General features: G+C 41.1%; 1 long non-coding RNA gene across 2 annotated transcripts in view; it reads right to left on the bottom strand.

Annotated features, from left to right (window-relative positions):
- Window positions 1–2,304: 2,304 nt before the first annotated feature.
- LOC137167107 (uncharacterized) overlaps window positions 2,305–23,187 on the bottom strand; it is an 83,139-nt gene continuing 62,256 nt past the window's right edge. Inside the window, exons 1-3 of one of the 2 annotated variants that reach the window (XR_010923997.1) lie at window positions 13,358–13,435; window positions 10,861–10,958; window positions 2,305–2,430 (exon numbers count right to left, since the gene is read on the bottom strand). This is a non-coding gene — a long non-coding RNA (uncharacterized lncRNA). Of the gene's footprint in view, window positions 2,431–10,860; window positions 10,959–13,357; window positions 13,436–23,187 lie in introns of those variants that run through there. The other variant, XR_010923998.1, reaches the window with a different exon arrangement.

Raw genomic sequence — 23,187 nt, 5'->3', positions numbered from 1 at the left:
AAAGGGCTGCTCAAAGCTGTTCCAGAACTGGACCTTCCTATTCAAGTCAATTCAATTTATTTAATGTGCTTCTTTAAAATACATGAGAAGTCATTTCATTACAATTGCAAACTACAGTTTTGCTCTGTAGCTGTGTTAAATTGTTCTTAACAACTTTGTCAGTTAGAACCTGCTGAATTAGTTTTGTTAACTCTTATACAAGGCAGACCCAAGCTAGTTTTAGCTATAAAGCTGTATTTAAGCTGATTTCAGCTTGTGTGATTCTGGCTATGCAAGAACAGAGAATGAATCGTTGCCAGTTCACCACTTCTGGACAAGCATGATTAGGAGACACTAGTTTGATCTGAATCAGTTCTGTCAGTTTGTTTTCAAATGTCTGAATTTTGAATTTTCCTTGCTACAGTGGAAGCAAATACATTCAGTTTAGGAAACTGAATTCTAGATTAAGTACAAAAGTCTTCAAGATCACATTGCCCATTGTGTTGACAGTTTCTCTGATCTGCACATACTATATTGTGACAACAGCATTTCTATTACATTAGAAAACAATTAAAATGTCCCCTACATTTCTGCTGCCATTTGTGGACAGCAGAGTCTGAAAACATGTAGTGGTGCATGGATGTGCAGTTTGTTAGAAATATGCATTGATGTTTTGGGAATATATACATGGAAAATATGAGTCAAAACACAGGAGCCTACTAAAATAATAGAGTGAGATTTCCACAGCCTGGAGCCAGTATTTCAGCTATCATTATAGGCAGTGAGCCCTCCCCCACACAAATGTTTTAAGCGTGGTGTAAAATAAATCTGTTGTTGTGAAAGCAGTGTATAGATATGAAGTTAATTCATATGTGGCTAATTGGCTGGCCTAAAAATGAAATTTTCTCTTTAGCGATAGTGAAAGTTGTGATTTGCTCATTGAAAAAACAGATGATCACACTTCAGGTGCACCATGATTCTGCTCCTCCTCTGCGTTTGATGTTGCACCAGTCTGCTTTTCCATCAAGAGTTTGATAGTTGTACAATTTTTAGTGTTTCAAGTGTCATGAGAGTAGTTCTGAGCCTAAATGAGCTGTAGTTTTATGCATAACTATAAAATGGGGAATAACTGGCTTGGTGACAGTACTGCTGAAAAGGATCTGGAGGTAACAGTGGATCACAAATTGCATATGTCACTAATGTGAAGCAGTTGCAAAAGAGGCTAACATCATTCTGGGGTGCATTAACAGGAGTGTCATATGTAAGATGCAGGAGGTAATTGTTCTGCTCTACTTGGCACTGGGAAGGCCTAAACTGGAATATTGTGTCCAGTTCTGGACACCACACTTTAGGAAAAATAAACTGGACATAGTCCAGAGCAGAGCAACAAAAATGTAAAGGTTTAGAAATACTGACCTATGAGAAAAGGTTAAAAAAACTGGGCCTATTTAGTCTTGAGAAAAGAAGATTGGGGTGGAGATGATAATCTTCAAATATGTTAAAGGGAGTTATAAAGAGAATTGGGATCAATTATTCTCCATGTCCACTGAAGATAGGACAAGAAGTAAGGGGTTTAATCTGTAGTAAGGGAGATTTATTTAGATATTAGGAAAAACTTTCTAAGTCTAAAGGTATTAAGTTCTGCAATAGGCTTCTGAGAGAAGTTGTAGAATTCCCATCACTGGAGGTTTTTTAAGAAAAATCTGGTCAAACATCTGTCGGTTGATTTAGGTTCACTTGGTTGTGCCTCAGTGCAGGGGGTTGGATATGATGACATTTTGATGTCTCTTTTAACCCTATATTTATATGATTCTATGGACAAGGACCCTGATTCTGTTCCTATTGAAGCCATTGCCAAGACTCACATTCAATTCACAAGGGTCAGGCTCAAGTCTAGTATCAGTCATCTAATGATTTCCTCTGTTTTGTGCATGTATTCAGAGTGTCTATAGAATCTTTTCCTTGAACTTCCAGGAATCACCACAATTTTTTATGAGAGAGAGACAAGGTGGGTGAGGTAATATCTTTTACTGGAATAACATCTGTTGGTGAGAGAGACAAGCTGTCCCAGGACAGAACTATCCAGAAATAGTGGAAGTTTGTTCACAGTAGAAGGCCCAAGTCACTGGAACTCATATCTGACAACTGGCCAGCACTCTAGCTTGGTGTCCTTCAGAACATGGTGTGAAGCACATCTACTTAATTAAGCATTTTGTTGACCTGGCAGGGATAAGAAGTGTGTTTGCTGGTCGCTATAACATGAGCTTAATTCATAGCACTGAAATTGGCTCATTTTGGCTATCCAATTGGGTAGTTTATTTATTTGCTTGATTTTATGAAGCCATAAGGCATCAGGGCATTGGAAAAAACTGAGTATGGATAAATGACATAAGTATTGTCAGAGCCATAACTTCCTTGCAGTGGTGGGAGGGATTCTCTTGCTGCTGTCACCTGGTAAATAAAAAAGATATTTTGACAAGCAGTATTACAGCATTTTATTCATTTTACAATTCAGAGCTTCATCATATTGTGACAATGGAAGAATGTGTGAACTTTATGCTTCTGAAGCATTTAAAAGTTTATTATTTTATTGGCTCAACTTTAGTATATTCCAATATCTACTGTTGTCACAGCTTTGAGTTCAACAAAAAATTCAGAGTAAATATTTTATGGGCTAGATGAGCAGTTCTCAAATTGTGGATTGGGACCCCAAAGTGGGTCACAACCCTGTTTTAATGGGGTCGGTAGGGCTGGCATTGGGCTTTAGCTTCAGCCCCAGACCCCAGCAAGTCCGAGTCCCACCACTCAAGGCTGAAGCTGAAGCCTGTGGGCTTCAGCCTGGGGCAGTGGTGCTCAGGTTACATCCCCCCTTCCAGGGGCCATGTAATAATTTATGTTGTCAGAAGGGGGGTCGCGGTGCAGTGAAGTTTGAGAACTGCTGGGCTAGATAGAGGATAGACTCTGGGCAAAAAGGAAGCAAGTACTTTTTGGAGTCCTCCCCCTCCCCTAGTGCAGGCTCATAATCACAGTCATTGCCCTCTTGTGAATGCAAGGGCTGCTTCTGACTAGAGCAGCTAGTACTAGCCAGCCCCAAAATGGACACGGAGGAGGAGGCGGCAAAACATATCCAGAGATGGGGGTCTATGGATCAGTTAGGCACTGAGAAAAAAAGCCCATTGGTGTGACTGAAATGAGTAATTTCTAATGGGATGCCTCACCTGCAGTTTGAGCACAGAACTGAGAGCAAGGCTCAGTAAGGAGAGACTCTGCAACAGCCTAATGGAGTGTGGTGCAGAATCCTGGCATTTTGGTTCCAGTGTGAACAGACACCCAGAGCTTGCCTGCATGTGCGATCTATAATTTCTGAAAAGGCAAAATGCTATTTGGGGAAGAGGTAGCTGGAAACATGCCAAGAGTAAGCCCAGTTTATCTGTATATTCCTTGTTTTTAATGCTATGATGTTTATCAAGACATTAATAAAAAGAATGATTATTTCTGTACTTCCTCTCCTGACTGTCAACAACTGAGTAGAGATAGTTAAGGAGTTGTGATGAAGGATACAAGAGAGAGTGGAGGAAGTGTAGATCCTGTAAAAATGGAGAGGGAGAGAAAGAGAGAGTCTTAATTCTGAGGCATCCATTATTATTTATACTGGCTTGATACCAAAAATAAAATGGATACTTTTGCAGTGGATCTCTCTTTATTTTTCTCTCTCTCTTTGAGTCATGCAGTACAGCAATAAGCAAAAATAAGGGGAAAAGCCTGTGCAGAATGGAATTGTGAAACCAAGAGACAGGCAGCGGTGAACTAAAGGTGAGGCACTCCCAAATATTCTCCAGAGTAGAATGGGAGACAATATGTTGAATATTGAATTTTGCAAAAAGACAGTGTAAAAGTAGAGAGACAAGGTGGGTAAGAATATCTTTCATTGGACCAACTTCTGTTGGTGAGAGAGAGACAAGGTTTCAGTTCCACAGAACTCTTTTTCAGATAATAATAAAAGATATTACCTCACCCACCTTGTCTCTCTTGTGTCCTGGGACCAACACGGCTACAACACTGCAAACAAAAGTGTAAAAGTAGGTAAGGGACTTGGTTGCAAATGAGTTATCCACAGTTACGAGGCATGCAGCGTAGTCACCACCAGAAGTATTAGATGACATAAAGCTACAACACATTTTTGTGGGTGTCCATCTCTGCTAACTTTATGTTTTCCTAAGGTGATATGCTGTTTCTTTTCCCTTTCTGTGAAAACCAAACAATGCTACCTGAAGCAGCCTAGTAGAGCTACCAGTAAAAGAAGGCACCCATGCACCCTTACTTTTATGCTAGAGCTTGACCCTAACCCATAGGCCACCTGGGAAGGTGCAACCTTAGATAAAACATCAGCGTTGATTGCTTTCCTCTAAATAAAGTTTACTGAAATTTAGTTTAATGAGCACAGCTGTTAAAAAGCAACTGCTAACAATGCACAAGAGTGGCACATCAGAACTAAAGAATCAAAACAGGAGAAAATCAGCAGTCACAAATTGTGGTCTGCCTGCTCAAGATGTGAGACTGCTAATTTGAGAACATTTTGATACTGAATATTCGAGAGAGCAATTATTTTCTATTTATGACTGAAAGATAAATAATCTTTCTACATCAGTGGAACCTTCAAAATATAGCCTCATAAAATGTGAAGTTCACGTTAATGCAAAATCTACATGAATACGGCTTAGACCAGGGAGAGATTCACTTACCAGTGATCTTTGAAAGGGAGATGTTTTTTCTCTTCATGAGCCAATTACTGGTGTTTTATGGTGTAATCATAAAAGAAAGTAGTTGTACAAGAACTAGGCTATGCAGAAACCTCTACAGTCTTATTAGGCAAGAGCAACCAAAATTTAAGCTGCAATTTTCATTATGTCTCTGTCAACAGGGCACTCAATACAATATTGAAAGATCAAACAATAATGATGTCGCATCTGAACGCTTTAAAGCCAAAGGGGAGGATAACTTAAATGACTTTACAAATGGTACAAAAGATAAGTTAAATACATTTTAAACAATCCAAATGTTCTTCAAATATTCCTTTATCAAAATGCTTTTGAATTTATTAACATGCAAGGGAAAGGGGGAAATGCATAATTTACTAGCAAGCTATGAGCATATGGGGAATTCTTAAAATAGGTCATAGATTGAGTCCATACAACTGATATTGCTTTACAAGGAAAGCAAGTTGGACTAGGTAGACTTGAAAATATCTCCAAAAATCATTCAGTGACATATGGGGCCTTGAAAGTGAGCATTTGGTGAGTAGTGAAAATACATTGCTCAGGAACCCCTATCCTGTTTATTTTTGGTGATAATTTAGGGTTAGGCAGCCATTCTACAGGGGACTTACTAGAAATATTGGCAATAGTACTATGCAGATTTTGCAGTATTAAGAGAGTTGATTTTCTTGCTGAGAAGATACATGCTTCAGCTTACTCTCTAGTAACAAATATAATATATAATGATGTCCTGGTTTATATAACAACTCCATATATTGTGGAGTTATTATATATACCAGGCCATTTAGAATCCAGTAGGACTTATTCCAACCATTTAGTTAATAAATTATATAGTAAAATACGAAGGGGAGCATACCTTGATTTAATGAGTGCGAAGAGTTAAAATATGACAGTAACATAGCTGGGTGATACTGTTTATGTTGAGACCTCTCTGTAAATATCTGCCACTAAGGCATGGTCCACACTAGAAAGTTTTACCAGCATAGCTATGTTGATTGGTTATGAAACATCACACACCCGACCCACCTAGCTATGCCAGCAAAAGCCCTAGTGCAGTCGCAGTTATACTTGCAAAAAAGCCCTTTTGCCAATATAGCTTACGTTGTTCTGTTCAGAGAACTGGTATAAACTACGCTAGCAAAAAAGTTCTTTTGCCAGGATGAGCTGCATCTCCACTAAGGGGGTTGCCGGATAGCTCTGCCAGCAAACCCTTTTAAGTGTAGACAAAGACTAAGTTACTTTTGGCCTGGCACAAAAGTTAACATGAATAGTCAGCGGGGATGGAGTGATCTATAATGCTGTGTATACCTCAACAATATCCAACCATTAAAGCTATTCCCAGATTTTTTTTTGAAACCTCAAAGTTTCACATGAAGGGAAAATTGCTTCCTGGCCAGCTCTAATAAACTGTGAAATTAAAGCCCTACAATTTTAAAAGGTAGAAGTCAAAGCAGCATAGAATAATATAAAGTTACTCATTCTTTTACACTGTAAAAGTAAAAACAACTCTATCAAATCTGTTGATTCCTTTTTGCACTAAATGGTGATTTTTTAGTACACCTTTTTGGAGCTGTAATCTTACAATGCAAAAAATGCAGACTGTTTTACTATGAAATATTAAAGTAAAATATTAAATATTAAATCTTTTACTGTCTATACTGTTTTGTATTAATGATTCTACTGGTAATGGTCAACACTGGGCTGGGGAAAAGTTGCCATTTCTCTTACTGTAAATTCACTCTGACATCTCTAACATTGCAAAGAATATTTGGTTTTTAGCTGCAAGACCATATTTGTTCATCACCATGGCAACTGCTGCCCCAGCCCTCCTAGTAGGGTACTTGTCTAGACAGAAACAAATGTATCTGCACTTACTTTTATATATGACTGGTTTTAACAGACAGGTGTGTGTAAGCTGGGATTAAAGCAAGGAAATGCTTCCAGGACAGGAAGATCGTGTACATGAAAGAGCATTTATGAGCTCCTCATGGTTTATCCCACAGAGTATCTAAATCAATCAAAATCAAGTCTTATTGTTGATTTCCAATTTTAAAAATTTGTTTACCATACAGGATCTGCAGTATCTGAAATATATGAAAGAATTTTGTACTAATTCAGAACTTTATGACCTGCCTTGAATAAGGCGCACAACATAGTTAGCAGTCCCAGGGGCAGAGCAAGGAACAAAGTGTGACTCTCAGAAACACAATTCCCCTTGCTTGGAGGGGTTAGGGTGGCAGTAATCTGTTGCTGGCCAAGCAGGGCCAACTATAAGGCCAGCAGCAGATTACTGTGACGCTCAATGATCACTTGGCACATAAGGCGCTTGAAAAATACTGTTTTATTCTGTGCCGGGTTCCAACTGGCTGTGCAGAGCAACAAGAGTTTCACAGAGCTTGTCCAGCCTTTCTTTCAGGGAAGCTCAGCCCTTAAAGGCACCGTCCCCAGTAAAGCAATTACATCCCTCTCTGTACTGGTTCAGGTCTGCTGGCAAGCACATTGGGAGAGTAGAGTGAAGGCTCAGCTCATTACCCACCCTTGCTGACACACTCCCTACCCTTCTTCAGGGGGCAACAGCAAGAATTGCAGTCCGCGGGTGCCTATTCTTTCCTGCACGGTGACCAGTGAAGCCATAGTCTGTGCAGATGAGCAAGAGGGACTCGTTCCCCTGTGTGGGTGCGAGAGACTCTTGTCCTAAATATGTAGTTAGTACTGTTACTGTACATGTCCTTTCATAATGAGCACACCGAACATCAGAAGTATGGGGATGCAGGCTTAATAGTAAAATCATAACTGGACATAATAGTAATTACCACAAGCAGTAGTACTCACAGCAGATTAAGCATATGTCCAGGAGGAAGTGTTTGTAGGATTAGACCGTCAATTTTTAATTAGCTCCTGCTTATGTGTTTTAAAGTGTCCTAATTAAAGGTCAGAGACAGCAGAACACAACTTATATATTAGACCATTGCACAGATCATGTGCAGTAGCCACCATTCCTGAGTCAGTATTTGCAGCACATACCTCACAATGCAATCTCAGATACCTCAGCTTCTCTCTTTATTCAAAATAGGAAATAGCTGTAGTAAGGGTATGGTATACATTGGTAAATGTTGACTTTTTATTGGAGACCACACCCTTTTATATATAAATAGGGGCTAGATACAGTTTAGGGCCTATGCCAGCTGGCAGAGGCACCCAGAAGTAGAAAATCTGGGGATAGGAATTGCAGCAGTCCATCTTGCTGTGATGAAGTGTACAAAACCCCACACGGGGCAGGAAGGGGTTAAGGAGCTACTGTAGGCTCAAGTAGCCCTGCAGCTCATGGGAGGCCTGGAAGAAGGGTCTGAAAACAGAGTAGCTCAGTCTGCAGCACCCTGGCGCCCCACCAACTCACCTGACTGTTGTCTGGCTGAGTTTCTTGAAAGGAAGGTGGACCAGACCCTGAATGGCTGCTTTAGCTGAGGTTAGTCTTGCTTTGAGCAGGGGGTGGACTAGATGACCTCCTGAGGTCCCTTCCAACTCTAATATTCTATGATTCTACACGTTTATGACTGATGATAAACCTGTGATAGTTTTTGGGGTACCCAGGACTGTGAGTCACCTTGTTACTCCCTGCCTCCAGCATGAGGGAGTCTTGCTTGTGCCTAGCTGAGTGCATAGCTCCATAACATCTCCAGCCTGAGAGCCACTCAAGCACTCTCCTCTGGGCTCTGACAGTCCTTATTTTGCCTTGCAGGTCAGCAATGGGTGCACCCCAGTCCCTGAGTACCTTTGAAGCATTCCGCTGTGATATCCAACCCCTGTCACTGGGTGCTCACAGAAATACCAGGACTCCTGTCCTTACGCACCAGTTTGCAAGACTCAGTTCAGAACCAGCACGTTGCTTAATAACCCAGTACTTTGATACTTTCATAGTTAGAAGAAGAAGTTTATCATCAAAGATTCTAGAGACAGTGAGTAAGGATATTGGAAACAAAACTTTACATATAAAACAAAATAATGACACACTTTCTAGAGACTACATTTAACTAACAGATTAACCTCCTAATTAAAGAAATTTATGTCACCCAAATCTCTTGCAGCTTTTCAACCAACCTTGGTTGAAATCCCATTTTCATGAAAGAAATGAGAGTAAAGCTATGGTGGACAGTGGATGCACTTCTTCAGAACAGGATCTAGGGCAGCGGTTCTCAAACTGTGGATCATGACTCTGTTTTAAATGGGTCGCCAGGTCTGGTGTTAGACTTGCTGTGGCCCGGGGCTAGTGCCAAAGCCCGAGTCCCATCACCTGAAGCTGAAGCCTGAGGGCTTCAGCCCCAGGCTGTGGGGTTCAGGCTTTGGCTTCAGCCCTGTGTGGTGGGGCTCAGGTTACAGCCTCCCCACCGAGGGCGGCTAGGCTCAGGGGGAGTGGGGCTCGAGTTTTGGCTTTGGCTCCCCCACCCAGGGTGGTGAGGCTCAGGTTACAGCCACCCTTCCCAGAGTCATGTAATAATTTTTGTTGTCAGAAGGGGGTCGCAGTGCAGTGACGTTTGAGAATTGCTGGTCTAGGGCCTGCTGTTGAGCCTATGTTAGCGACTGAAGCTAGACCCCTCCAATGGAAACACCCAGCTGCACTCCCCAAGGATTGAATCCTCCTGCAGATGCAGTTTGTATCGGGAAAACAGATCAGACTACAAGGGCCAACTTTTCAGAAAGTAGAGGCTTAATTCCACATAAAAGTACACCTTCATGATTGCCTATCCAGTTACTCATTCAGGGTGACCTTCATGGCTCACTTGTAACAGCCTCTTATGAGTAATGTAGCAATCTCAAACTCATGCTAATAAAATATGTATCCCTTAGCACACCAGCATGTGTTCTGTATTTGGTACATGCCAGATCCCCAACTTGACTTGTGTGGAGCTATGCCAACTGACAGCAGCTGAGGATCTGCCCTTTTGCATTTATAAATCAGCATAGTTCATATTTAACTGTCTGAGCATTTCATACCACTGGAGTTTTTGTAATGTACACTTCATTGTGCCATACATATAGTGGAATTGTTTTTGAGGAGGATTCATTATAATATTGTTCAAAAATATTACTCTACATTTTATTTTGCTAAGTCTACTATTTTGAAAAATAAGTGAGAATGTATTTACTGTACACATTTTTATGGTTATATTTTATGGCTATATTTTACTTTAGAGTAATAAATCTTACCATTATCAATACTGATGCACATAATTACTCCTGCACTGTAGCAGTTTTTCTTGCCCACAAGCTCTTGTGGGCAGGATGTCTCTCTCAGCACTATTCCTGCATGGTAGCAGCACACGTGCACTGCGCTCGTCAGCCTATGCATCAGACTAGCTTAGGCATTAATCATGAATCTATCATTTGTTTGTCATACAGTATCAATACATCTAGTATGTTTAGCTGACATTTCAGCAGAATGTCATCCAAATGTCAGAGCCTTTAAATAATAAGAAGGTTTACCAGATACAAATCATTCTAGCTCAGCCATTGTAACCACTCTTACGTGTCTGGAAATGACTGAATTTCTCTGAACCCTAAGAGATAACCTGTTGATATTACTGTACTTTGAAGGTGTAGTTAAATCAGTGACAGGGCCAGTGAGAGCAGTAGCATAAAACATACATGTTGCTAAGCATCCATGTGCAGTGTCCTATCAACATTCTAGCAGTTCCCACAGGGAATTGGCACAAAACCTTGTGTGTAAATATTTTTGTGTTGCCTCTGTTTAAACAGTCTTGGGAGAATGAAACAGTTTTGGGAGAAGACACGTGCCTGTAGCATTATATGTAACAGCTTATTATTCTCTGCCAATCAATGCCATCTGATGTAGTGTACAAGGAATTTTATATGGGCGAGTGTGACACATAAGGGTTCATTCATACTAGTAAGGGGCTCTGTCACTGCATGCTCTGTAACCCCAAGCCTTAATATTATGCTGCTGTGGCTCAGAGCTCTGGCACCAGTAGCCGGCCTACAAGCATGAAGGTTTCACCCTGGCTTCCACAAGCCTACTTACTTCTTGACCCCCGTCAGGCCTTCTAGTCCTGAGTCTCCCTGAATCCATCTACCCTGAGTTCTTACTTACCAGACACTTGGACTTTTCCCCAAAGGCGTGAAACCTGCCCCCAGTGATCTGTTCACTTTGGCACACACACTCCACACAATTTTCACAACAGAGACCTGCTTGGAATAAAATAAACAAAAGGTTTATTTAATGGGGGGGAAAAAAATCACAGATTCAAAGATGAAATAGCGAGGAAAAGCAAATGCATACAAGTTACACAGAAAATAAACATAAAGATGCAACTTCACACTTCTGTATTAGACTAATTCTCTTTTCAAATATAAGTTACCTATTGCCTCTGAAGAGTTTCCTCGTAGGCCCTCTGTCATAAAAGGAATCTAGTGTTTCACAGACAGCACCCCACCTAAATGCTGGCCCTCAGTTCCTGGATGAACTTTACTTTGAAGCCCCTACTCTTTTAAAAAGTTGCAGGTTTTTTTCTCTCTCAGTCTCAGAGGATGGTGATTCATGGTGGGGGAAATTCCCTCCTTTTTAGTTTTTCAAGACTGGGGTTTTCTTTTGAGTTTCAAGTTGATTCAGTGTTTTTCCATTAACTCTAATGGTCCACTATAGTCTTTTCCTGGCCCGACAATGGATGAGTACCTGAAGTTAGATTAGTGTAAACAATTGGTTTGTAAGGTGTACTTGAAATTGTAGTACTGGTATACTGTTCTGTATACGTAAATACATATGTATACATACTGTGGTTATAAACCTATCTCATTACGATCATCAAGCTCAGAGCATTACAAACGTCCATAAAATACTTTACTTGACATATTTTTATACACAACAACATTGTATACAATCAGTTGATTCAATTGGTTATTCTTTAGTGCTCAGACACCATCCCCTTGTGGTGTCTGGATCCTGATCGTCACACTTTCAGGTAAGTGGTAGTATTGTCCTTTCACATAGTGCAGCTTTGTTTATCAGAGGATATAATTCAGTAATAGATTGTAATATTTCCATGAACAAGAGCCTATGTTTAATACCCTACACCTCCAGCAATTCTTGAGATAGGATGATCAATATATTTTTCATACAATAAGAAAATAAAGCTGAATTGTCCCATTCAGATTAAACATTATCTCTAGAATGTTAATAATATGTAATAGTGAGCTGGATCCATGAAAAAGATGAATATATCTTTTTAATTTTAAATGAATAAATGTCTTTCCTATTTGCTATAAATTGAAAGGAATGGTGTTAGTGATAGATAATCATAGCTATCTACAATGAGCCACAGTGTTCCCTCCAGTGTAATGTAAACGTTTTTACACATTCTTTAAATATCAAGGGTTTTAAATATACTGAAAAGGAATAATCATCAAGAACCAGAATTGAAGATCTTGATAGTTTGATTACATTAGGTAGGGCACGTCTACACTGCAGTCATGTGGTGTGATTGCTGTTTGTGTAAAGATACATGAGCTAGCTTTAATCTAGCTAGCTTGGGTACTGGGGCAGTGAAGCGGCAGCACCACTAGATTCAACGTGGGCTAGCCCAGCGAGTAATTACCCAGGGAGGCTCACAAGGAATCTGCTGAGGCTTCACTGCCTCGGTACCAAATCTAGCCAAATAAAGCTGGCTTAGGTTTGTCTATACAAACAGCAGTCGCACCCTTTGATTGCAGTGTAGACCTACGCTAGGATTGACAGGATTTTCCATTTTATTAGAAGCCCTGGAAACTAGAACGTTTCAAAATTGTAATGCAGATTCTATAATTTAGTTTTTAACTGTGTTTGCTTCTTTGATATCTGTTAAAACTGTCAAATTAACCAACTTTTTCAAACTAGAATTTACCTGACAAGTTTGAAACGGTCTTAAAATCCACGTTTTTCCTATAAAAAAGGTTATGATTTTCGAGCACAGCTCTTCAAACTCTTACTCACATCAGCAGTCCTTACTCAAGGGAATAGTTTGCTGTCTTCAGTAGGACTAGGTTTGCGAGTAAGGTTTTGAAAACATAGGCAACATCAAATTGTCAAGATGCAGCTCCTTGTTTGCTTGTCAACTGTTCTTCTTTAATGTTGTATATGTACTACTTTTTAGTTTGTGGTACATTTATTACTTCTTTTATCCTCCTGGGATGTTCCATTAAAATGACAGCCCCACAGAAGAGAACAGCCTCATGCATAGAGGGGCAATACTGTTAAAGGGACAGGTATGCTAAACCTTGTACTGAATTCCTTTTGTGATGATATATATATATATCATCTTATGTGGTAAATATTTATTTAGCTATTTTAGGGTCCAATCCTGATTCCATGGAGGGTAATGGGAGTTGACTTCAATTGCAGCAGGTTTTATAACTAACTATCTCAATGGTGTTTTTATTTAAGCTCACTGTTATTCACACTGAGAAACAGGAAATGAAGTTCAGCATTTAGCCAGAAGGCCTTGTCACAAGGCAGGGCTTCTCCCCAGCTTGCTAAGAACTCCCTGCCATGGCCAGTCTTTAGGCAGTTTTATTGTCCACATTGAAACAAGTAAACAAACAGTTCCTCAGCTCACCTCTCACAGCTCAAGCTTTCCCTGCCTCCTCTCCCAGGAGACTCTGCCTCCTGCTCCTGCTCCTTAGCTCTCTCTCTCTCTAGTTTTTTTCCCTCTGGGTCTCTCTCTGACCCTTTATAGCACCAGGTGCAGCCCCCTTAATTAGCCCAATTGGAAGCAACTGTTCTGGCACAGGGGCACTGGACCTACATTAGTTGGAAGGGCAAGCCACCTTGTAACATTTCACAAGCAGGTTTTTTCCTGACCTGTAAGGCCCCAGCTGGACTGCTCACACCCCTAAACAAAACATAAAAAGCTCCATATAATCTCATACACATCATTATTCCCCACAGTTCTTAAAGCCAGTTTTACAATCCATGCCCTTCCCCGGGCACCATCCACATAATCTCATCTCCTCCTTCAACCTTTACCAGCCTGGCTTTCAGTCTGTAGTTGGTTCAGCTCTCCGTTTCAGCAGGAGAATTTCTAAAAGCATCTCATCTCTCCCCTGGAGCTGCTTTTGCATGTCCTCGATCTGTGTTTCAGATCCCACTCTCTCTTCCTCCAGGAGCTCAGTCTGGACCTTCAGCTCTTCCTTTTCTTCTAACAACTCCACTGGCCTTGCTGCCTGCCCTCTTCAAGTGCAGCAAGGTCCCCCCAGTGCATTTCTGCCAATGAAAGCTGTCCTCTCACATCCTCTCCTCACTGCTGCTGTATTTGTGGCTTTAGCAGCTATAAATGGTGCTGCCATCACTGCAGCATGCACTTTTTCTGCAACCTCCATACTTGTACTGTTTTCATATACTGCTCCTCTGAGGTTCTCTGGGTCCCTGCTTCACACTGATCAGCCTGAAACCCTGTCTGGGTCCTCACTATAAAATGTTTCACATCTGCCATGAGCTTCTGCTCCTTTTACCCTTCTCTGCCTTGGCGCCTCCATCTGAGAGATTACTTCCCTGCTCTGCAAGGCTCTCACACCCTCCAACAGACACCATTTTTTCCTAGTTCCTTCTTCAAGTGGCCATACTGCCTGATGTGTCCCATTTTCCCATACCTCAAACATTCAGGGCATCACCTACCGCTCCTGGTCTGAACCTCCTAGTAATCACATTGCCAGCTGGGGCACCCAAATCTTAAGACTTCCAGGTTTCTGACAGTCTGCATTCTTAGAGGGGCAATACCTTCTAATGTGCCTCATCCCCCATGACAAAAATATACAGTCCCTGAGAACTCCCCTACCCTTGCCCCTTCTTGAGCTGTAATGATAGGCAGGGTTCCACCCAGAGTCTCCCCCATTTCTTTTGTGCTCAATGCAGCTGATCCAGTCTTATAAGCACACTTTACATGGGGCAAATGCTTCCTATATGCCCAAATCTTCTACTGGCAAAACATTCCCTCATGCCTTTTGGTCCTTGAACCTTCTTTCCTGCTTTATACCTGTGCCCATTGATCCTTTCCCTCTGCAGGAGGTTCTGCTGCTGCTCCTCTAGCATGGTAGCAGTTCCCATAAATTCAGTTCTACCTCCTGCTGCTTCTTGTCTGGCTGCCTGCGGAAAAAGGATCAGGAACTCCTGCAGTTGCTGCCGTTCCACCATGCACCAACTTGGGACCTTCCGTCCACAAAGCAGGCTTCCTCATACTTCAGCTCCATCAATTCCCGGACACCCAAACTACCATCCCCTTAATTAGTCCAATTTAATAAGACCTTTTCTGATACAGGGGAGCTGGGCCTACTTCACTCTATCCTCTGACAGGCCCATATCAAATTTCAGCATACTATTTGAATATAATTGTTTATGGAGAATAGCTGGCTCATGCGGTGATGAGTTAGGAACTTTTTCTTCTAGATCACTGGTTAAGGTTGGCTCTGGTTAGTAGTGACCAAAAATCATTACCAGCTGAGGACTGCTTTGTGATTTTAGTAAATGAATTGGTTGTACCCATTCTGTTCCTACTGGATAGTGCTCACACCCAAACCCACGGTCACACTTCGTAGTCTCATGGAGACGAGAAGTCGTTCCCCACGATTGAAGCACCGTATCAGTACAGTGTACAAAACCTTGCACAGCTGCTGCTGCTACCTGTGCAGTAATTGTTCTTTGAATAAATAAAAGAGAAAATCCAACACAGGGCCAAATCCTGAAGTATTTACTCAGGTGAAAATCTCATTAAAGCCAATGGCAGTAAGTAACAGACTGAGTAAGGACTTCAGGTTTTGGTCTTTCCTTCCTTCCTCTGTATAAGAAATATATGTAAGTGTTTTCCCACCTATGAATGTAGGCCACAAGTGGGAGACTGTTGATTGGCATTCAGTAACAGACGTATTACCCCTATTGGCCAGGTGAATATATATGCTGATGTCTAGCCCAATTTTCAGTGACCAAGATACATTGCATTATTACCTGCTTTCTGTGTATGCACTTTCACACCTTCACTGTGACTAAATCTGAAAACGCAGTTCTCCATTGGAAGTGTGAACTGTGAATCAGCAAATGTTACACATGTGCCTGCTGAAGGAGTAAAACACTAATTGGGGCCTCTGGGTGCTACCGGAATATAAATAATTACTAACTCAGCATGTTGCCACAAGGGCAATTTCTGATGTAAAGAATAGAGCTGCAAATCTCCCAGAGTGTCCTCAATTAGGGTCAAGTTCTGATTCCAGTTACACACAGGTAACTTTCGTTGAAGACAATGGGTATTCTGCAAGTGTAAATGAAGGCAGAAAAAGTTTTAGCTAGTTACTCAGTTATTGCTGTCACCTCTAGTTAGTTGTAGGTTTCTACTGTGAGCCTGATCTTCAGCAAATTGTATGAGAACATGTATACCTTTCATAGGCCTGGAAAATCAGCCACTTTTCTATTGTCACCTATCTGTGCTCAGTGCATCAGCTCCCAGAGTCTGACAAAAAACATGTTCAAATTGCCATGGATACTGTGGGTTTGACTCTCTTGAACTGAATGAACAATGTTTAGTTTATATCTTTTGTCAAACCTTTTACCAGCCTAATTATATAGAATAAAATACACAAAACTGCAAAAACTCCCAGACAGAAGTAAATATTCCCCTGTAGGCCCAAGGCAGCATAAGCCACCTGCATTCTTATATCTGCTGGGGTATCCATTGCCAGTACAGCCCACAAAATAGGCAGGATTAAGTTGGCTATTGTTCATTCACTGTCTTAGCCAAGCAGCTTGTGAGAAGATGCTCCCACAGCAGAATCCTTGGGCTGAATGTCCCTTCTGACGTACTGCCTGTGATGGCAGATCACACTCACAGGGTTGAATGTGGTTTATAATTCCATTTTGACTTCACTAGCAACATTAACAAGCCACGCAAGCATGCCATAATGACAGTTCTATGACAGCCTTATTATTCAATGTAGTTTGGTGTACATTATTCCTCAATTTATATATACTAGGGAAACAAAATCATACTGCAATTCAGGATCTGGTTATTTATCTCAGTCTGACATAGAAGCATTAGGGCTATATGTAGACAGCTTATTCTATACTGGTCTTAATACAGGAAAATCAATGTATTTTTTATACTACAGTTCTATCACACTGTATTTCAAGCCCTATATAATTGTTCGAGTTTGCCCAGGCAGTTTCAGGGCAGGTAGTCTGGTTCTTCAGCATCTTCTCTTGAAAAAAATGAAAAATGCTATTGAAACCTGAGGATGGGTGGAGTGAAAACCAAGGCCTGATCTACACTAGAAATGTACATCTGGATAGCTACATCTCTACACCCGAGAGACGTAACTATACTGACGTAATCCCCAGTGTAGACAGGGCTAGAATTCTTCTGTCAACCTAGCTACTGCCTCTCAGGGAGGTGGATTAGCTACCCCGATGTGAGAAGGACTCCCAGCAGCATAGATAGTGTCTACACTGATGCGCTACAGCAGCACAACTGCGGCTATGCTGTTGTAGCATTGTAAGTGTAAACATACCCTGAGTAAAGACCTCAGGACGTGGCTGTATCTTGATACAGCTTTTTAGAAATGAAACCTTAAGCTTTCCCTGTTTTCCTTAGTCTCCTCAGGGCTCAGTTGGGATGAGCACCCTCAACTCTCATTGTCTTCAGTGTGAACTGATGGTGCTCGTCCCCTCTCAGGAGGCTTGTAAGACTGAGCCCTTAGTTCTAAGCAGCCACTGAAGAAGTAGGCGTGAAGATGATGTTAAAATCTTTTATAATGAATATTGAAAGCAAGGGTGATGAAAGAACATATATGAGGAGTATATGGGATAGTCAGTAGAGAGATACAGACCAGCAACTAACTAACATGAAATTGGCTTTGTCTTTAATATAAAAATATTTTTTACTCTTCACTCTTTGTGGCTGGTGAAGGGAAAGGGGGAAGATTTTGATATCTTGGCTAAAGTCATACTGTCCAATCCCCCTCAACAAAGGCAGCACAGGAAAATGTACATCAAAATTCAGACAGATTTATCATCTCAGTAACATCTAAAAACACAGACGGAAATACTGCTTTTAAGAAAAGAGAGCTGTCTCTTTGCTCCATCAGCAGAACTGGTCATAGACCCAACCTACAGGATTTCAGTATTCCAGATGAGATTTAACACCCGTTTCAGGAACCAGGTTCAGATTTATGTTATAAATAGTGAGAAAAGAACCCCATACTCCAGTTTGCCTTAGAGGCAATGCTAGGAATTCAAATAAACTTTGCTTCCATTTTTAGTTGTGCTTCACTCATATAGGGTGAAATTTATTCATGGGTGGAGGGCCCATGCAAAGACCTCTGCTTCTTTGAATCCCCACACAATTTCTGCTGGGTGATGGACTGGGGAAGAAGTTGATATGGATCCAGCAGCCCAGGGAGCCTTATGAAAGAGGTATAAAAGAGCAGTGGCCACTACTCACCCCCAGCATGGAGTAATGGCAGCTACAGAGCACTGTAACCCCCTTGTCTAGCCCCAGGTCTGGGAGTGGATTTCGTCTTTCTGAACCCCCACGAGGGACAGCCACCTGCAGCCTGGTCACTTTGGCTTTGAGTTGCCTTCCACATATTTCATGTAGATGGCCAATTTTAAAACAGTCCCCTCTATACATGATCTACTTAATAGGCTAGGGGAATTCAGCCATCCTAGCCAAAATTGTCTTTGCCCATGAGAAGAGGCATAGTGGCAGTGAAACCAGAGCATATTTGTCATTGCACTGTTTGTCTATTTGTTAATGAGGTTTGTTTGTATGACTTATGGCTAAATGTGGCTGAGATCAAACAAATATGAGGGCCACAAACCTGCTTATATATTTACTGGTGGATAATGGAGGAGTTCATAGATTTTAAGGCCAGAAGGGACCATCATGATCATCTAGTCTGACCTCTTGCACATCACAGGCCACAGAACCTCATCCACCCACGCCTGTAACAGACCCATAACCTCTGGCTGAGTTACTGCAGTCCTCAAATCATGATTTAAAGGCTTCAAATTACAAAGAATCCACCATTTACATGAGTTTAAACCTGCAAGTGACTCATGCCGCATACTGCAGAGGAAGGTGAAAAACCCCCAGGGTCTCTGTTGTAAAATTTGGGTTTCCTTTGGAATGCTGCACCTGGTCATTCAAACCTTCTTTAATCTTACCACTGGTAGCGTGCCTCATTTCTTGCTCACATACTGAACATTTATCATCTGATAGACAGTAAACCTCTGGAAAGGGCACATAACGAATCTTCCTGATACATGGTGGGCAGCAACAGTGAGTGAAACAAAAGAACGCAGCACTGTTTTGCATACAGTTGCACCTTAATTAGTCAAATAAAATTGGCAATTGGATGCACAATTCACAATCATGCACAATTATATTTTTAACCAATAAAAGTTATTGCCAAAGTGAGAGCGAAGATAAGTGGGAGGGTCTGCAAGTGAGGCCATCATTTTAAGCAAGTGATCCTATTTTCAAAATAGAGTGATAATTAATTCCTAAACTTAATTGATGAATTTGCACATGCTAAGAAATTGGGATTTTAACCATGCACATTTGGTGGATAAATCCTTACACTTATTTTAAGAAGTGCAACTGCAGTTCCCCATTCAAATGAAACTTATTCTAAGCTTTGCAAAAGCAGTGTTGCTCACCCGAAGCCGTAGTTGTGCATTAACTCACTCATCAGAAACGTACCCTTGGATATCTAGTAAATACAGGGTCAGATTCTCCGCAGCATCCAGCTTCCACAGGACTTGGCAGGAAGGGATGGCTGTCAGATCAAGGCTCCTTGATTCTCTCTCCAGCCTTGGATCCAGGCTCTGTTTAGGCCTTAGGAGCCATATACCAGCTAGCGTTTGCCAGAGCACATCTCACACTGGCCACTCCTCCTCCCTGCCTCCTGCATTAGAGGTTACAGGGATGGAGGCACAGGAAATGGCTCTGCTAGCTCTGTACCTGTGGTGGACTCTCCCCTGCCAAAGGTATTCCCATCCATACTGGGGAGTAATGGTAGGTTTCCACTGCCCATCTGCTGCCTGAGTAGTGCAAAAGGAGCAGAGCAGGATTACAAATTTGGCCCATGAACATAAAAGGATTATTGTACCTCCTTATAATATAGTGGTGTATGCAAAGCACTAATGCAGCCTCTTCTGTAGGAACACCTTCTAGAGACTGCCAGGTCCCTATGACTCTCCCCAATGTAGGCTTGCCCTCTTATGGGAACTTTTCCCATCAAGCCTTTCTGGAGCTTTAAATTTGTCAGAGATAAGCGGCGTAAGAACGAAAGTGGCTATTTTGCAACTGGCTGATGATTGCTGCATTTCTTTCTTGGAGGTGGTAGGTATTCTCAACTCCTGTTATGATTTCCCCTAGTTTTCCCTGAAGTTTCAGCATGTTCTCACACTCCCCCTTGTGCTATTTGTATCCACCCTGTGTCTCTACCTCTTCTCTTTCCGCCTTGGGTTATTTCCTCATTCAGCTATGCTGTTTTATGTTTTAACTTAGTAAGCAGCGATTTCTAGTGCTTGTTTTGCTACTCTTACTTCACTTCTGATGTAGAAAATGGAGAAAATTCCCCAGTCAGGCGGCTTGTATAAATAATACTACCTAATCTGTAAGTAGTTGCTGCTAGTTTTGATTTCAGTTCAGTCTACTGTAAGACTTCTTTCATTTGAAAATAAGTCTGACAGTTTTTTGGCCTCATTTGAAATTGGAGGCACTATAGTAATGTAGGTCTGTTAAGTTGGCATTCCCAGTTTAGCTGCTCACACCATGAGACTGGGAATATTTATACAGTTATATTTAGTGTCAGAATGTGCATATCTAAATGCTGAAGCCATAGTTGACAGTACCAATATAGCAGTCAATGCCATTACTGATTTCTCAGGAGTAGCTAGAGATCTACTAAACTGTTCCCCTTTCACCCTATATGTATGTTATAACAATCCAAATTCACTTTCATCCAAATGATCAAAGCTCCGGCTCAGCAAAATACTTAACTGTTAGCATGTGAGCGGGTCTACTCATGGGTTTAACAACTTGAATGCTTTGCTTAATCAGGGTTTTAAATGTCTTGTATCAGTTGAACACATGCATATACCTTTCCAGTTTCTTCTTATTGTTGTGGATGAGAGAGCGGCAGTAGAAAGTAAGCAGGATGGCAGATTTGAGATGGATTGAGAGGTCTTCTATTCTTACTAGCAGAATGTCTTCTTCATAAGCTGCCTATTGAGTATCACACTGAATTACCTGTTTCTGTTCATATTTGAAATTCTTTATTACTTGCTTGCTGTATTCCAGATCAATAATAAATAGTTCAGTTCTGTTCTTTATCTAATGGAAAGTTTTCCCTTGTGCAGTCTTTGTCCTGAGAAGACTATGTGCAGTTTTGTTATCTTTTCCAGAATATTTTTATTAACTTCTGAACTAAAATTAGGTTTCATATTAATTACATGCGGGGCCAGAAAGAGTGATCCTACAACTAGTGGCACTACTGTCTGTGCTAGGATGTGGAGACTAAAGACAGGCCCAGACTAAAACTGGACTGGGATCTGATCTTTGCAGTTAGCCTCATCTCTTACTGAAATGCTTGGTGACCTAAGAATATAACTTAAATATACATCAGTCAAAACAAAAGCTAAAATAGATTATAAAATTATGCCTGCACCTCCTCCTCCTCCCAACCAGGTTTATAGAGTGTCTCACGATATCCCAAAAATGGAGGGAACTCCAGCAACAGGGACTTTGCTATTGAATTTTAAGTGGAAAGGACTCAGATACAACGGTATAACACCCTGAAATGGATAGCTATTATGTAATCTAACGTGAAGTGGAGCCTTTTATTGGAGAGCTTCACCGCAATTGTCATAACTGGGTAGGTCCAGACTGTAGACATTTGTGCATGTGTTGAACTTTAAGCCATTGAACAGCAGCATTAAGATCTTAGTCACTACTGTCAGCTAGAGTCTGCTTCCTTACAAGGCCAAAGGTCCCATCCCATATGAGAAAAGCACATTTGCACAAGTAAAATTGCCTTCTGACAGTTTTACACTATTTACTATTTTTTTAACAAGGAATTGCACTGCACATTTGTCTGTTGGTGTTTTACCAATACTTGCAGCAAACAAGAGGCTCAGTGGGGTGCTCAGAGGTATTTGCCCCCCAGGCTCTACTTCCATTATTGTACATAACTTCCCTGAAATGGTGGTGCACCACAATAGGGCATGTGGCTTTCAGAGACCAAGCCTGTGAATCTGTTTCCAGATGCCCATTTATGCAGCTCACTGTACATAGTACCATATAGGTCTGGCCCAGGGAATGCACAGCTAATTATTTTGTTGAAATACTCCAGCAAGTGTTATTTTTTACAGATCATAAAAAGTAACTAAAGAGAGGGGGCAAATGGTCTGTAAAATGTATTGCCAATTTGTGCTCTTATCTGCAATACTGACATAGTACTGCCTGATCCAGTATTTAGTGGAAAACAATTTCCCTGGAAAAGATTTTATACTGCTATGGATTTAATGCCAGAAGTGGGTGTCAGCTAAGGCAACAGGACCTTGAATCCAGCACTGCTATCACTAATTTTATTGGAGAGTGCCCCATTTGGCTTCACATTTATGAAACACTGCAGAGCTGCCAATTCTTCCCTGCAGGGAGATTCAGTCCTCCTTCTCCTTATATATTTGTATAACTCACTTCCAGGATAATAGATTTAAATTTAAAAAAAAATATACGATCAACGCCACACAATTTACCATCCATCGGAAACTCTCTTACCATTCTCTCCCTGGGAGCTAATTTTAGAACCCTGAATAAAAGAAGCTGGCACGGAGATCTTCTGTGGAGGAGTTCTGGTTCCTTTTATTATTATTGGAAATATAGCTGAGACAAGGAGGTTCCATCTGGAGTGTATTTTTGCCAGCCTTCTATCACATGCTGACACACACAATAGCTGATGCATCCACATTCTTATTTAAAGCATTGATACTACTTTCATTTTGCCTCTACTAAATTGCTGCCCCAGAAAAATCCCGAATGGGTAGTAATTTACCTTTCACAGGACAGCTGCTCATGACATCAACTTGTGCTTTCATGACCTCATGAGAACCTGTTTTTTCTTCTTGTTTTAAGAGCTTCTTTATCTTTAAGAGTCTCAACAGTTGTGGTGAAGATAGGAAAACTCATAATTGGATTTCACAAAATAAAGAACAGTCCTGTCTGACTCAGGCCAGCTCAGAAAGCCTGACTGATCAGAAGCAATGCCAATTGGAATAGGAGTGCTTTCGGTTCACTATCTTCATTAGTCCTATTTCAGCAGTTTGTCTAATTATGTCATGAAGAATGCATTGGGAAGGGGGACTACATATCTTAATTGGGTAGAAAATGTCTCATTT

This window comes from Emydura macquarii, unplaced genomic scaffold (genome assembly GCF_026122565.2).
Source record: "Emydura macquarii macquarii isolate MOO-44397 ecotype Brisbane River unplaced genomic scaffold, CSIRO-AGI_Emac_v2 contig_2897, whole genome shotgun sequence".
NCBI lineage: Eukaryota > Metazoa > Chordata > Testudines > Chelidae > Emydura > Emydura macquarii.
This window is presented reverse-complemented; position numbering and strand designations above follow the sequence as displayed.